Genomic DNA, 15,853 nt, shown 5'->3' on the forward strand with positions numbered 1-15,853 from the left:
GTTTTCACCGTCTGTTGATGAAGAAGTGAAAGTAAAAGGTCAAGCTTACTACGACTTTGTCTCATTGGCTACGGTTTAACTCAGTGTTTAGTCAGAGTTTCGACACACTGCACGAGAACACTACAATGTCTCTGTCTCTGTGTGAGGCCTGTGTTCTTGTAAATTGTTAGGAGATGTGCTCCAGTTTACCTTTTCGTGTATTGTTTATTTTAGTTTGCTTTGCAAGTTGGCTGGTGAGCTCTTTTTCTTTTGTCCATTAAAACATCACTTTGTAGACAATTTCCTCTCCTTTTTCTCTCGCCCGGTTATTTTGGTGTTTTGTTACTTCCCTTTGTACCCCAAGTTAGGAGGGAACGTAACAAATGGGGGTTCGTCCGGAATCTTTGAGACAAGGAGTGAGTATTTGATTGTTTGTTGTATAGTGTTGAGATTGCGTTTGGTGGTGAGCAGTAGTGTATATAATTGTAGCATTGGCTATGAAGTCTCTTACTGTTGAACAGCTTCCTCCGTTTGGATAGGGGAGTGTCTAGCTGGGCTGAATCAGTGCTTCCTTCAGGCACTCATTTATTATTTTGCCTTTTTTATTTTCGGGGTAATCCTGGGTGGGGATTTAGTACCTGTTGAGGGCAGGCGTTTCAGGGTTTCGGCCGCTGATGTTTGCCTTTTAAAGTCGCCTCGAGCCCGGCACGCTCCAGAAGATAGGTAGGTAAGTTGTGGTAGGCAGGATCTGGGGAAGTTTATTATTTGGAAGACTAGAATCAATGTTTGTGTAGCATCAGATATATTTGCCTGTTGTTGAGTGAGGTGATTTAATTGTAGCTGGTGAGTAGTAAGCTGTACGTCTATGGTGATAGACTAGTGCAGTAGTGCGAGTGTTGAAAATTAGTTTGTGTGTTTTTAGTATGGCCTCCCTTGTGTGGAGTGAGTTCTCTCATACTGGTTCTAAATGAGATCCCAGGTTGAAAGTGAGGTTAGCTCGTCTACAGTGGTAGAAGGAGGAGCGTAAGCGAGATTTTCAGCTCAGGAGGGAGTTGGAGATCAGAAAGTTGGATGCAGACACAGCTTTCAGGATGCGTCAGCTAGAGCTGCCGAAAGGTTCAGTGGGATCCTCTTCGGGTACACAACCATTGTCAGGTTCCGATGCTCCTTTTGATGTTGGTAACAACATTCAGCTGGTTCCAGTATTTCTTGAGTCTGAAGTTGAGTCATACGTTGTTGTGTTTGAGCGCATTGCTGCTGCTTTGCAATGGCCGAAAGATGTGTGGGCCATACTTTTACAGTCAGTGTTCAAATTACCCATTTGCTTTCGGGGGAGCCCTATTATTCAGTGCACATCCTGCTACTAAATATATCACACGCACGCTCTGTTGACTGGCGCAGCAGCAGTTGAGTAAAGTTGGAACGATATTGGCAGATTCAGATTTCACGGATCAATAACTCATGAACAAAACGTTATTCAGACACAAATGACGTCTCCTAAGTACCGTGGTAAGATTGACAACAAACTACATTTTTATCAAAAAAAGCCAATACGTGCTGTCCTCCAAACTGGAAACATTACATTGGTCTCTATCTGCAGCCGGAGAAGAAATGAGTGCTCAGGGACTGTCTGCAAAGTGCAACTCCGAAAAAAGAGAATACAATAATATTCAATCACTTCACTATTATACAGTATATTACTACCAAACTCACTACACACATCAATAGTCTCCTATTGGTCAGACTACAGCAGAGAGTTTGGAAGAATGTGCTTTTGAATAATTTTGGTGAATATTTATAATGTAAGATCTTCAATAAATATGGCCTCATCTTCAATAACGTTACTATTATACAGTATATTTCTACCAAACTCACTACACACATCAATAGTCTTCTGGTGGTCAGACTACAGCAGAGAGTTTGGAAGAATATGGTTTTGAATAATTTTGATGAATATTTATAATGTAAAATCATGACATCTTCAATAACCGTCTATATCTCCTGGATCACTACACCATGTGATTTGTGTCTGAATAACGTTTTGTTCATCAGTTATTGATCCGTGAAATCCGAATCTGCCAATATCGTTCTAACTTTACTCAACTCGCAGCAGCGCGGATTCGATCAATTGCTATAAAATCACTCTGCTACTACTACAGACGGTGTCACTACGCCGGCGGCTGTGGCCGTTGTTGAAGCCTCTTCAGGCTCCGCATCGGCAGGCCTCTCCCTCGGTGTGGAGCTGTCAAACTCGACCCTAACGCCGCTTACAGCGGCCAACTAAAAGTTGTTTTCCGTTCATGTTGTCATTTTTAGACTCCTTCGCTTCTTTGCTTGTGAATCCAAAAGCTGTGACGCTTGGCTTTTTTCGTTTTGCCATATTTTTTATTACAAAGCCAGAGTTAAAAAAATATCAATATGAATATTTCAAATACCGCGCCGGCATCACCGCCGTAACCATAGCAACGTAGGTAGCGTAAAGAATGCAGCGCCGCCACGTACAGATGGCAACACCCAGACATATTCACAAATAAAACAAATATTCAGAAACTGTAATGAACAATAACTATTATTTATTTCAAGAACTGTTATTTACAGAAACTCAACATTTCTAATCTGTGTGACACAAATATGCACGATTGTTTTGGGCTCCCCCTATTTATCTCAAAGTCAGCCTTCAGGGGAGCTCCCTCCCTCTTCGGGGGAGCCAAGCTCCCCCTGGCTACCCCCATTTCGAACAGTGGTTACAGTGCAAGTTAGTTGGTAAGGCTCAGATGGTTTGCTCTTCTCTTACTGTTGAAGATTGTATTGTGTAGGAAAAAGTTAAATGCGCTATTCTCAAAGTGTATGAGCTTGTGCCTGAGGCTTATAGACAGCATTTTCGAAAACACCTGGCCAAACTTTTGTAGACTTTGCAATAGAGAAGAGAAAGCTATTCAACGGATGGCGTAAGGCATCAAAGGCTGACGACTTAACTTCAGTTTGTGATCTCATAGTGCTGGAGGAGTTTAAAAACTGTGTCTCAGAACATACTGTTGTTCATTTAAATGAACAAAAATAGCCTCCTTGCAGCAGGCTGCCACTATGGCGGATGAGCTGGTGTTAATGCACAGTGGTGTTTTGGCTCAGAGCAATCCCCATCGCATTTCTTTCCGGAAAGCTCGTAAAAGGCGTGCCACACATTCTCATTCTGAAAAAGAGATTGTGTTTCTTTTGTCTTGACCCTGGTCATCTAGTGGCAGAGTGTGTAGCTCGGAAGAAGCAGGTGGCAGCTTCCAAGCGGTTTGTGGAAAAGCCAAAAGACCGGCACCCAGTTGCAATGTGACAGAGTGGTGAGTGGTCAGAGTGTGACAGAGTGGCTCAGAACGATGTGGATCTGTGTTCAGTGAGTGATGTGTGTATTCCGTGTGTTGTGTGTGTTCCATGTGTTGCTCCGGTGTTTGCTGCTTGTGAGCAGTATAACGTGTGTTTTATGGGGGGGGGTTTCACCTTCCCCTCGCCCTTGAGGAGTCCCATCATGACGAGCAGCGTGGAGAGGAAGCAGTAAGACGAGAGGTCTGATCCAGAGAGGAGCTTCTTAAGCACAGCGTCAATAGTTTCAAGCACTGCTATGAAGAGATTTTCAGGACGATTTCAGCCGCCGTGTAAGGGTCAGACGCATGCACCTGTTGCTGGACATTTGTCCTCGTCTCTCCGAGCTGAAGCAGCTTCTCTACTGAGGGGCAGCCTGGAGGAAGTCCACATGCCTCATAATGGGATTAACCACGCCGGAGTGATGGCGTTAGCTTCAGCCATGAGACACAACCCGGATCTGCACTTCCTCAACCTGAACGACAACACCTTCTGTGAGGGAATATTTCTGTCTTTACTCCTAGATATTTAACCTTTTCTGTGTGTTGTTGACGTTTACGAACAACCCCGGCTCTGTGTGAAGCTGACAATTGAGCGGCCCGACCAAGCAAGGAGGCAGAGGCTGAACGTCCAAAATACATCCCGGTGTGGGCATTTATTACAGCATGAACACAATGACACACACAGCCTCAATCCTGCTGTTGTTTCCTTGAGCACAGCCTGCAGCCACCAGGATCTCACACACACTCTTTCAAACAGAAAACCCCAGAGCCTAAATGCCCAACCCAATCAACCCAACAGGACACAGGTGAGGGGGGAGGAGACAACACAGGGCACCAGGTGCACACAATCAACGGCAACAGACATGGGGAAAGGGGAACACATTTCAAAATAAAATACAATAAACACTACATCAATAAATAGTATAAATAGTTTAAAAATGTGCACATATGAAAGGCCCGAAGCCATCAGTGACGAAGTTACCTTCGTCACACTCTGTTATCTCTCTTAAGGAATGGGAGGCTCCAGCTATCTTGATAAACCAGTTCAACTCTCGGTCAAAAGATGGTTTACGGCTGTGGGAACGCTGGCTTCGATACCATTAAGGGTCAGACGCAAGTGATTCAGGATGCCCAGCTGTTTAGTCTATCTCCCCAAATATGTTTTTTACTCTCTCTGAACTAGTTAAAAGGTCTATCGACAGAGAGGCGCGGCAGATTTGACATGGCAACCCACCAGGACAGTCAGAATCTCTGGCTGTGTGACTTGTGATGTGAATTTCTCCGGCCGATACTTGTAAATAAACATTCAGTGTTTGACATAAAAGCTCCAACTCCTCGTGTCTCTCTGAGTCCTGACTCTCCATTGCTGCAGAAGTTTCCCTTACACCTTCACCAAGAGGGGAACCATTAAAAGGGGAGGATAACCTCCCCTTTTGGTGATAGTTTCTTAACCTTAAATGCGCCATGATATCTGTAGGTTTTGTGATAATAATGCATGTTTAAGAATGAAAAACTATGGATCATTTACAGTAATGCAGTCATCATCTGCAGTTTTTCCTTATGGTTTAATTTGGATCACCACTCAGAAAATAGTGTTGTACACATTTCAATTGTCACTGAGAACATATAGTATGTGGATCAACTCCTGTATTGATTATTTTGTCCCACCTGTATCAGATTCATGTGCGGCTCCCACGCTCCCCCTTATCTTTATTCTCTTCTTCCCCATCCTCAACGCCTCATCCGTCTCCAACGCTGCTGTGAAATCTGACTGGCAGAAACAGGGAAGAAGAGGACATCCCATTAATATGCTAATGCATGCGGGATTGCGGGATGACTTTAATACATGTGTGTCTCTGTGAAATCAAAGCTCAGGGATGAGGAGGAGGGTGATATGAATGCACTGTGGTTGTATGAATAAAAAGTAAATTGGTGTTTTTGGAGAGGAAATCCCTGCATCCTCACACCACAAACAAGGCATCAGCACACTGCCTCCAAAGCTTTGCTGAAGAGAGAATGAAATATGCATCAGGGTGTTGGTAGCAGCACATGTGCGACTGGTATGTCCTAAGCATGTGATTTTCTCTGTGCCGGCATCAATAATCCATGCAAACTGCTCTGGTGGAGAGACAGCAGAGCACTGAGGGCTTATGTAAGGGAGTGTCAGTGTGGGTTGGGTTGGGGTCCTCCAGGACTTTACTGACTGACAAGAAAGGGAAAATAACAATAACAAGATGCACATAAATCTGTTGACGCTGGATAAACAAAGAGACATCCCTTCTGCAGAATACTTTGACTGAGAATCTATGGTATGTTTTGACATCTTTCCTCCACAAGCAGATGCTCTGTTGCTGATGGTGTTTTTTTTAAATGGGTTGGAAAGACGTCGCCAGGGGTCTCCTCCCTGAGCGGGGGGGGGCGAGTACAACCTGCTCTACTCTGTCACTGTGAATGAGGCATGCTCAGCCAGCGAGTGTTTCACTCCTCTCCCCTTATCTCCACAGCAAAAGTCCCCTGCCTCCAGAAAGCAATTTAAAGGCCAGACAGCCACAGAGGAGAGAACGACAGACAGGAATCCTGCCTCATGATAACACTGTCGAGATTACGAATACATGGCTACATTAAGCAAGAATGCATTCATATGGATGAAATACAAATAATTGCTTGAATTTGATAATGGTCTTCATTCTGCTGAAAGTCTGTCAAAACTGTTACTATTACAAAATGCATGTGTCAGGAGGAACCCACAATGGCACCTATGTAAATGATGAAACTGATGATTTAAGAAACTGGTAGAGGGGCATTGGGTATTGCAACTTTTTGAGAACTTTTTGAGAACTGTTTTTGTATACTTTTATTTGCCATATAGAAAATATTACAAATGTCTGAGGTCTTCCTGTTTTACAATACTGCACTCACTGTAATGCTTTGATAAGACCAAATAATAAAAAGCAGATAAATGCATTGGGCCATTTGTGAGCAATGTCACCAGTTCCTTAAGGGACTACTGTATTCCTCAAATATATAAAAATATGTAGGTAATAATAAATTAATCAATTTAATTTATATAGCGCTTCTCATCTGCCAAGACAAATCTCAAAGCGCTTCACAGCAAAGGACACTGATACAATTTGAAGGATTAAAAAATAAATAAATAAATAAAAATAAAAAATAAAATAAAAGTCGGAGATAGCGATAAAAAATGGCAATACTCCAGGTGTACCATGCTCAAAGTTTATTGGAAGGCCTGCCGAAAGAAGAGGGTCTTAAGGCTGGTTTTGAAGACCTCGGTGGAAGGGGCAGATCTCAGCTGATCTGGGAGGGAGTTCCAGAGACGTGGGGCGAATGAGCAGAAGGCTCAGTCTCCCATTGTTCCGAGACGTGTGCGGGGGATGTAAAGAAGAGGAGCGTGGCTGGAACGTAGAGAGCGGGTAGATGTCTGGGTATGGATGATGTCACAGAGGTATTTTGGGCTTTGTCCATTCAGGGCTTTGTAAGTGAGGAGCAGAACCTTAAAACTGGATCCTGTAGTGGACTGGGAGCCAGTGTAGTTGTGCAAGTATGGGGGTTATATGGGCAGACCTTTTTGTACCGGTGAAAACTCTGGCTGTGCTGTTCTGGACAAGTTGCAAGCGGTTGATGGATTTGGCTGGGAGACCGGATAGGAGTGCATTGCAGTAATCTAGTCTTGAGAAGACGAGTGCATGAACCAGTTTTTTGGTGTCATCAGTTGAGATTGAGGGCTTCAGTCGGGAAATGTTTTTCAGGTGAAAGAAGGAGGTCTTGGTGATGTGTTTGATATGGGCTTGGAAAGATAGAGTGGGGTCAAACCTTACACCGAGGTTGGTGACAACGGAGGAGAGAGAAATGAGCTGACCATCAAGGGAAGGGCTGATGTTGACGGCCTTGGCAAGCTGGTCGGTGGTGCCTATCAGGATTGCCTCCGTCTTGCTGCTGTTGAGCTGGAGGTAGTTGGTGGTCATCCAGGAGCGGATGTCTTCCAGGCAGGTGTTTAGTGTTTGGATAGTATTGGTGGTATTGGGTTGTGTTTTGATATAGACCTGGGTGTCGTCAGCATAGCAGTGGAAGTTGATGTTATGTTGTCTGATGATATGACCCAGAGGTAATAGATAGATTAAAAACAGGATCGGCCCCAGCACTGAGCCCTGTGGGACCCCGCATGTCACTGCGGTGTTGTCAGACCTGGAACCCCCCAGAGACACGTGGTACTTCCGGTTGGTGAGGTAGCAGGAGAACCACTTCAGAGCTGTGTCCGTCACCCTGGTGTAGGTCTCGAAGCGGTGGAGGAGAATGGTATGGTCCACTGTGTCGAAAGCCGCACTCAGGTCAAGTAGGACCAGGATGCTGGGTGACCCAGAGTCGGCTGCCATCAGTAGGTCGTTGGCTACTTTTATTAGGGCTGTTTTTGTGCTGTGTGCAGGGTTGAAACCTGATTGGAAGGTCTCATACATTTTATTGTCAGACAGATGAGACTGGAGCTGTGCGGCCATGACCTTCTCAAGTACTTTGGCAAGGAACGGGAGGTTGGAGATAGGTCTGTAGTTGGAGAGGAGTTCTCTGTCAATATTTGTTTTTTTCAAAGGTGGGGTGACAATTGCTGTTTTAAAATGGACAGGCACCTCACCAGTCTGTTTTGACTTGTTGATGAGTGTTGTCAGGAAATTGACCAAGGTTGGCGAACAGGTTTTTAGCAGCGGGGTGGGTATGGGGTCGAGGGAGCAGCTGGTAGGCTTCGATTTGCCTATGATGGCTAGCAGTGCAGATGACGTCACCTCGTTGAAGCTGCAGAGGGTGATGCCGTTGATGAAGGGAGAGCAGGTGGGTGGGGTCTGAGCTACTGTTGAGGTAATGGTTGCTCTGATATCTGCGATCTTGGTCTTAAAGAAAGCAGAGAAGTTATTGCAGAGTTCTGGAGAGGCAGCTGGGGGGCCTGTGTTGGTGGAGTTGAGAAGGCGGTTGATAGTGGAGAATAAGGTTCTAGGATTGCTTTTGCCGTTGTCTATTATTGACGAGTAGTATGAAGAGCGGGCGTTCTTTAGAGCAGTAGCATACTGTAGGCACTTTGGTGTTCTCTGAAGGCCAGTAGGTGGACGGCGAGAGCCTGCTTCCTCCATAGTCTCTCCAGCTGTCGACCGCAGGTTTTCATGCGGCGGAGGTCGTCCGTGAACCAGGTGGAGGACCGTTGGAAAGTGGCTTTCCTCCTTTTTTCCAGAGCCAGGATGTTGAGCGTGGTGGTCATGGTGTCGTTGTAGAGCTCAATCATGTCGTCGGGGGAAAACGAACAGAGATCAATTGAAAGGTTTGGTGTTATGGATTTGAGAAAAAGTGGAGTGTCCAGATTACGGATGTTTCGGTACTTCATGACTCAGTGGGGAGTGGCTGGTTGGAGAATGGGATTGTCAGCGTTAGGGAGATAGCCTTATGGTCAGACACTCCAAGATCAGAGATGTTTAGGTCTGATGCAGGTATGTTTCCGGTGATGATGAGGTCAAGTGTGTGACCATGATTGTGGGTGGACCCATGTACATGTTGTGTCAGATTTAGTGAGTCGAGGTAGGATAGGAAGTCTGCAACCATGGAGCATTTGGGGGAGTCCACATGTATATTAAAATCGCCTAGTATCACAATGTTGGAGAGAGTGGGACATACTGAGGTGATGAAGTTGAAAGATTCTGGGATGAAGGATGAGTTGGATTTTGGAGGACGGTAGACGAGTACAACTGTCAGTGATTTGGGTGGAAAACATATAGATCGGTAAAATCGATAGTCACAACAAGTTCCCAAAGAAAAACTCAATTCGGTCCGATAATGCGAGCCCAGAAAACACTATCTGTATAATCATGTTTTACTAAAAGTAATTCAGTTGTAGATATGAATTAAAACATTTTTTTTTTTTTTAAAACAGTAAGGCCAAGTCAGCATGCTTGAAAGTTAGGCGTTTGAATTATGTAGCTTTCAAAGTGACAAGACATACTGTCTGGCTGGCCAAACTCATAATAACAGCTACGAGATAATGAATTAATATAGAGCCTGTCTGAAATAGGGGTCAATTCAGAAGCGGAAACCCCAATTAGGTTGAACCATCTATGCTCTGTTCCTGGAAGAAATTAATGTTAACCTGGATGGCAGTGGTTAATTAAATATTGAAGCAACTTAAATGGCAGTGCTGTCGATTTGCCTTAGCGGTCACCTCCTTAGATGAGAGTCCCAGCTCTTTCTGTTCTGCATCTGGAACAGTGACTCTTATCAGGTAAATCAAAGCCTGCAGTACATTGTCTAACAGCAGCACATTATGTTATAGAGAATAAGATTATATGCGCCTAAAGCTTTCCTTGTGAGTTTTCAAGAACATTTCCGTACAGAGTATAGAAAGGTGGTGATGTTATATGAATTTAGACAACAACAATAGATTTATCATATTTATTTGCCTGAATAAATCCACAAAGAAATCAAAAAAGTCCTCTTTCATTAGAGTCCAGCCCTGATGAAGTGTGGAATTAAAATGACAGGCAATCTACAGTGAGGTTATAATCTGCTCTATCTGTGCTCTGCTGTCTCCACCTCACCCCCAGTTTCCACTGGGTCCGTCTGCGCCGCGGTTTTGGTCTAGCGCCATAACCCACCGGACGCGTCCCAGAAGCGTTTCAGAAGCGTAGCGTCGTGCGTGCAGGCTCGCAGTTTTGTTATTGATTCGGGTTTAATTCGGGTATTAATTAACTTTAAAACATTAATATGTAGTTGTTACCTGGCCCGGATGCTCAACTTTCCACTTCCTGCGAGGAGGGGCTGCCTGCCCAACATAAGCGAAAAAAAAGATCTGAAAGCGAAAAAAAAAGATCTGAAAGTGAAAAACGATCTGAAGGTGAAAAGCAATGTAAAACCTGAAAAAAAAAGATTTGAAACTGAAAAAATAATTGTTTTGAATCTGAAAACGAAAAATCCGTGCTGAAAAAATGAAGGATTTAAATATCAAAATATGTATAAAAGTGAAATCTGAAAATAAATATATTATTCCAAAAAATTGCTGAACTGAATCAAAATAATATTCGACCTGAAAAATTGTTTCAAATACTTTTTTTTAGGGCCGGGACTCGATTAAAAAAATTCATCTAATTAATTAGAGGCTTTGTAATTAATTAATCGAAATTAATCGCATTTTTAATCACATATAAATATTTGACCTGAGAACAGTGAGAAGCAATTTTTTTCACATGGATTCTAGTATACCATTGAATAATGACTGAATACATAAGCTTAAGCAACAAAACATTGTTTATTTTTTTCAAGGTGGTACTTAACCAAGACCAACAGAAAAGTGCAATTTTTGCCATAAAGTGTAGCAATAGCATATTTAGGAATATAGTACATTTCAGAGATTCAGGTAGCCTAAAGGTAGGTAGACCTTCTGTAAACTATAACACTTACATTAACAAGTACATTCAGAACCTTGGAAATTAAAATGATTAGAAAACATCTCTCTGTTGCTTCAGAGGCCATAACAGACTTTGTTGATTTACCAACAGTTGATTTAAAAAATCTAATCAATTTCAGTCCAACTCTCTCAATAACCTTGGCCAAAACAATAAACAGTTCAACATGAAGTGCCAGTTGCACCAACAATGTAATAAATAGTTCAACATAAAGTGTACCATTTAAAATAAAATAAAAAAGTGCCAGTGATTGACCTCAATCCCTCCTATTCTTCCAATATCCTGATGAAAAATAAAATCTCTCTGTTGCATAGGCCACTGTTTGATTAACGCGAATTGGGTGTGGGTCCTTGTACTCCGAGTCGGGCTAACGTCCACGCTAGCTTCCACGCTAGCTGCTATATGTTTTGCATTGAGGTGATACTTGAGGCTTGATGTGCTGCGGCGATATACGAATTCCTTTTTGCATAATTTGCAAACAACCGTGCTCTTATTGAAGCTTCCATCCGTCCGTTTTTTAAAACAAAATGTCCCATTCACGGGGCCAACCAAAGCGGTCTCATCAGCTTCTTCGTTCATGTTTGACAATTGTTCACTGTGGTTTGTTGTTGTCTGAAGTCATGAACGTTAGTTGGTGCTCCATTATAATCGGTACCCCTGAAACTCATCCAGTGAGAAATGTTCCGCGGTGCAAAAATAAGTGCGATTAAAATGCGTTAATTTTTTTAACGCGTTAATTTTTGTTTAATTAATTAATCTTAATTAACGCGTTAAAATCCCGGCCCTACTTTTTTTATTTTGAATACATCATTGTATTTTTCAAAGTTCAGGATAAAAACTTGAACTTTCAAATAAATTGTAGTTTTTTTAATGATCAAAACTTATGACCCTGAAATAGCTCCATACGCCGAGCCGCTTCTGAGCCGCCTCTGAGCCGTAGGCCCGTCCACACTACAGCTTCGACAGCTTCAAAAACGGTTTCAAACGCGTCTGCCCATTCACTTTGAATGGGGTGACGTCACGTTGCCTCGCTTTTCGCCGAACTGAATTGTGGGTAGCATAGCGGTCCGTCTCCGGCTGCAGAAGTTGAACAATGTTGACTTCTGCAGCTGGAGAAGCCGGAGTAGCCAGCGCCAGCCAATCAAATCCCGTTTCTGAAAATCTTACAGCTCAAGCCCTAGCCAATCAAACCGCGTCTGAGCTGGGAGAGATATCCCGCCGTTCATATTTATATTTCAAAAAAAGCGTTCATTCATGTGATTGGTTGTTGGTCGCGGTGCTCGAATAAAATCCCCAAGCTTCAGACATGCCCAGCTCCAAGCTAAAGAAAGTGGTGGCCTACCATCTGCCCAAACACTAGCGTTAGTAGCATGACAAGAAAATCTTCATTTTAGAGACTTTTAGCAAAGGAGCACAATCAAGTGTCTCCAAGCAAGTTGAATATGACAGATATGCACACATATGCAGCATAAAACAATCACATTTAAGTCAAACTACCAACGTTAGTGTAGATAAGAAGCAGAGTGATCATTTACCTGTCATTGTTGCATGCTATTAGCCTTTAGTTGTCATTGTTACTTCTTTGGTTTGGCCTAGCAGGAAAACTGGAAACATTGTCCGAAGGTAAGACAATCCTCCTACTAGCACTTCGTAGCATATACATTACATCTTGTATATTTTATTCCATTTATAAACGTTATTGTAAAAATCAACAGTTACATGTCTACATTTTTCTGTAAGTTTACTGGAACCTGGCAGTGACAATAACTACCCATCATTTGGTCTTCAGCTTTTTTTAAAGTTAAACAAACGAAATATAATAACGAGTCAATAAGTGAGATTTATTGTGTTGTTAGTATGGCTGGTAAGCGCCTTTTTTACGTCAGAGCCAGCTGGCAGTAACTTTTTCTCTAGCTGTGTTGTGCTAAGCTAAAACAAGCTAAGCCTATGCTGTTTAGCTGTAGCCTCTAGCTTGCATCTTGTCACCTATGACCACAACTAACTTTCTGTATAATCATCATCACCTTTATTTAAAGCTGAATCTCTGCAACTTCTGTATTATAGCATGAAGATAGAGCTAACTCAGTTCAATCTGGTGACGAGACTCCCGAAGATCCAATGGTGAGATAATTTAGCTACATTTGTTTCTTTTGCTTGAATATTGAAAATATAGACATTTTATTTTGGTATTGACATATAATGTGTTATCCTTTTTATTAGGAGCATGTATTTGACATTCAATGGTGAGAAGAAGATCTATGCTGGTTCTTCAGTTACAATGGCAGCTCTCCTTCTTCTCATGGCTTTTATCCCGAAGCATGGCCTGCCAAAAGCAAAAAAGCTCCTAAACTTTGTGGTGCCCGGATGTGTGCCAAAGTCATTGTGGTTTTTAGAGAAATACTTTCTTAATTATAATGACAAAACAGAAATTCATTTTACTGTCCAAGATGTACAAACTACCTCAGTGTTGAACCAGGTAATGAGTGCCAGCAGAGTTTGAACATATTGCCAATTTCCAATTAAAACTATGGTAAGCATTTCACAAGAGATGCCTCCATTTCTGATATCAACACTGGAAGTGAATACAGACGTGAGGCTCAGGAAGTCAACACTGACAGTATTACTCTAACCTTTCATTGTGATGGCGCCCCTGTGTTCAATTAATCAAAAACTTCAATTTGGCCCATCTTGTGTACTATCGATGAATTACCATTTGTGGATGGATGTAAAAATGTTCTATTGCATACATTATGGTTTGGCAAAGGAAAACCCAAGGTTCGAAGTTACTTCACCCCATTCATCCATGAACTTCAAAAACTGAGGGACACAGGATTTGATTGGAAAGAGGATAATGGATTAGAAGAACATCACACCAGAGCAACAGCTAAAATATGTATTTGTGATGCAGTAGTAAGGGCAATGGTGCAGAACTTTAAACAGTTCAATGGATGTGGTTTTTGACACCACAAATGGGAGGTGGTACCAAAAGGCAGAGGTTTTACTAGAGTTTATCCTGTACAGATAGTTGGATGTGAACTGAGATAAATGGCTGAAACTGTACAACTTGCCGAGTTAGTGATAGAAAACTGTAATGACAAAGCTCAGAGGGGTGTTAAAGGACCAAGTCCACTGATCCTGTTGCCATCATTTGACCTTATCAAAGGCTTTATACCAGCCTACATGAATTGTTTTTGTCTTGGTGTAGTGCGCCAATTTGTTAATCTTTGGTTTGACTCTCGTTATGCCAACAAGGACTTTCACTTGACTCGTCTTCAGTTAGATGACCTGGACAAAGCTTTGTGTAAGATTCAGCCACCAAATGAAATTAGAAGAAATCCTAGGCGCTTAAGTGAGAGGATACATTTGAAAGCTTCTGAGTGGAGGGCATTTGTTCTTCTCTATTCCCCTATAATATTAAGGACTGTTTTACCAGGACTTTACTACAAACATTGGATGCTTCGTGCATTTGCGGTTCACATCCTCCTATCCCAGTTTGCCACTCACGATGAGCTCAATTGTGCAGAGTTATGTCTAGTTCAATTTGTAGCGAAAGAACCAGATCGTTATGGACCTGAACATTTATCATATAACTGCCATATGTTGACACATCTTACCCAGAGTGCCAGGGACTGGGGTCTTTTATGGGCCAATTCAGCATTTGTGTTTGAAGACATGAATGGCAAACTCTTGCAGCTGTACTCTGGCACACAATCAGTTTCATCACAGATTTCTAAGAATTGTTTTTCATACCAGAAAGTTGTTAGAAAAGGAAATGCTTTAGTCCAGGATCAAGCAGAGAAGTACAAGATTTTGTATTTTCCCTGACCAGTTGTAACATTGTTACGAAGTCAGCAAACTGCATAAGAGAACATTTAGTCACTTTAGGATGGGCTCTCACAGACTGTTAAATGTGAGGGAGATTGCTGCACTGCAAAAACAGTTGTACACCTATAAGGTACCAACATCATAATAGTGTAACTGGATATAAGCTTTTTAAAAAAACACAATTTATTCACCACCAGAGACTACAGTATGAATTTCAAAATAAATAATTCAGTAATAGAAACCTCAAATTGCTTTGGTATGGTAGAGTTCTTGGTTGTTGTACCAACACCCTGCAACTGTGAAAGAGGTGCAAACTGTTGTTGCAGAGAACTTCTTGTTTTCTACAAGCCATTGCAGCAGGAGCACATACAGCCAGCTATCTATGACGCAGAGATCCATACAAACATTGCAAAATGTCTTGTAAAGGTAAAGATCTCCAATGAATTGTGTGTATTGACATGTGAGGACATAGTAGCTAAATGTATTGTAATTGAACATGGGGGTAAGTTATATGTGATGAAAATGCCTGTGTTTGAGACAAATTAAATGTTTGGGGGTTAGCACAAACTGTTGAGTCTCAATTTGACTCCAGATGTCCACACGCTATGTGTGATGATTTAAATGTGTTTTTCTTTATGCTATTATTGTTTTTTTATAGGACTATTATACCAATTGGATAAATTACCAGTTACCATTTTAGGAAAAACTGAATTTATGATGGCAGATGTCTTGTATTGTATATTGTTATATTGAATACATTTTGTAATCCTCTTTGTTGTTATCTAAACTCACTGTTTGATCGTTAACTGTCTTTTCTAATGCATGTGTGTTTGTGTCTGTGACTGGGTAAATCTGTATGGATATTTCTAAATATGTGAGTAAAACGCCACATTGAAGCGCTGAATGAACTCAGTTGTCTCATTCAATAACAACATTGAGAACATCTTTATCCAAAGTGTAATTCTTTGGCCAATTACTGTGAAGATGTGTTGAAAAAGAAGATGATGTTAGATATGTTACCTAAAGGGAAACCAACTAAAACCAGCAATGAAAAATACTAAACAAGGTATAAGACCTGTATTCACATTTTAAAATACAAAAAATGCATACAATGGGACTTGAGTGATTATCATGATACATACCTTAGTAATGTCTGTAATACATTTTTTTCGGAAAGTTTCTCATCAAAGGTTTAAAGTAGGGTGTGTATCATCACATTGGAGGATGGGCCTCCACACAAAATTC

General features: G+C 41.9%; 1 long non-coding RNA gene across 1 annotated transcript; it reads left to right on the forward strand.

Annotated features, from left to right (window-relative positions):
* The first annotated feature begins 12,067 nt into the window (after positions 1–12,067).
* LOC307042139 lies at positions 12,068–15,516 on the forward strand. Its single transcript, XR_013809010.1, has 3 exons — positions 12,068–12,406; positions 12,848–12,904; positions 13,004–15,516. It is a non-coding gene; the product is annotated as an uncharacterized lncRNA (long non-coding RNA).
* The last annotated feature ends 337 nt before the right edge of the window (positions 15,517–15,853 follow it).

Source organism: Notothenia rossii (assembly GCF_949606895.1).
Source record: "Notothenia rossii genome assembly, chromosome: 6".
Taxonomy (NCBI): domain Eukaryota; kingdom Metazoa; phylum Chordata; class Actinopteri; order Perciformes; family Nototheniidae; genus Notothenia; species Notothenia rossii.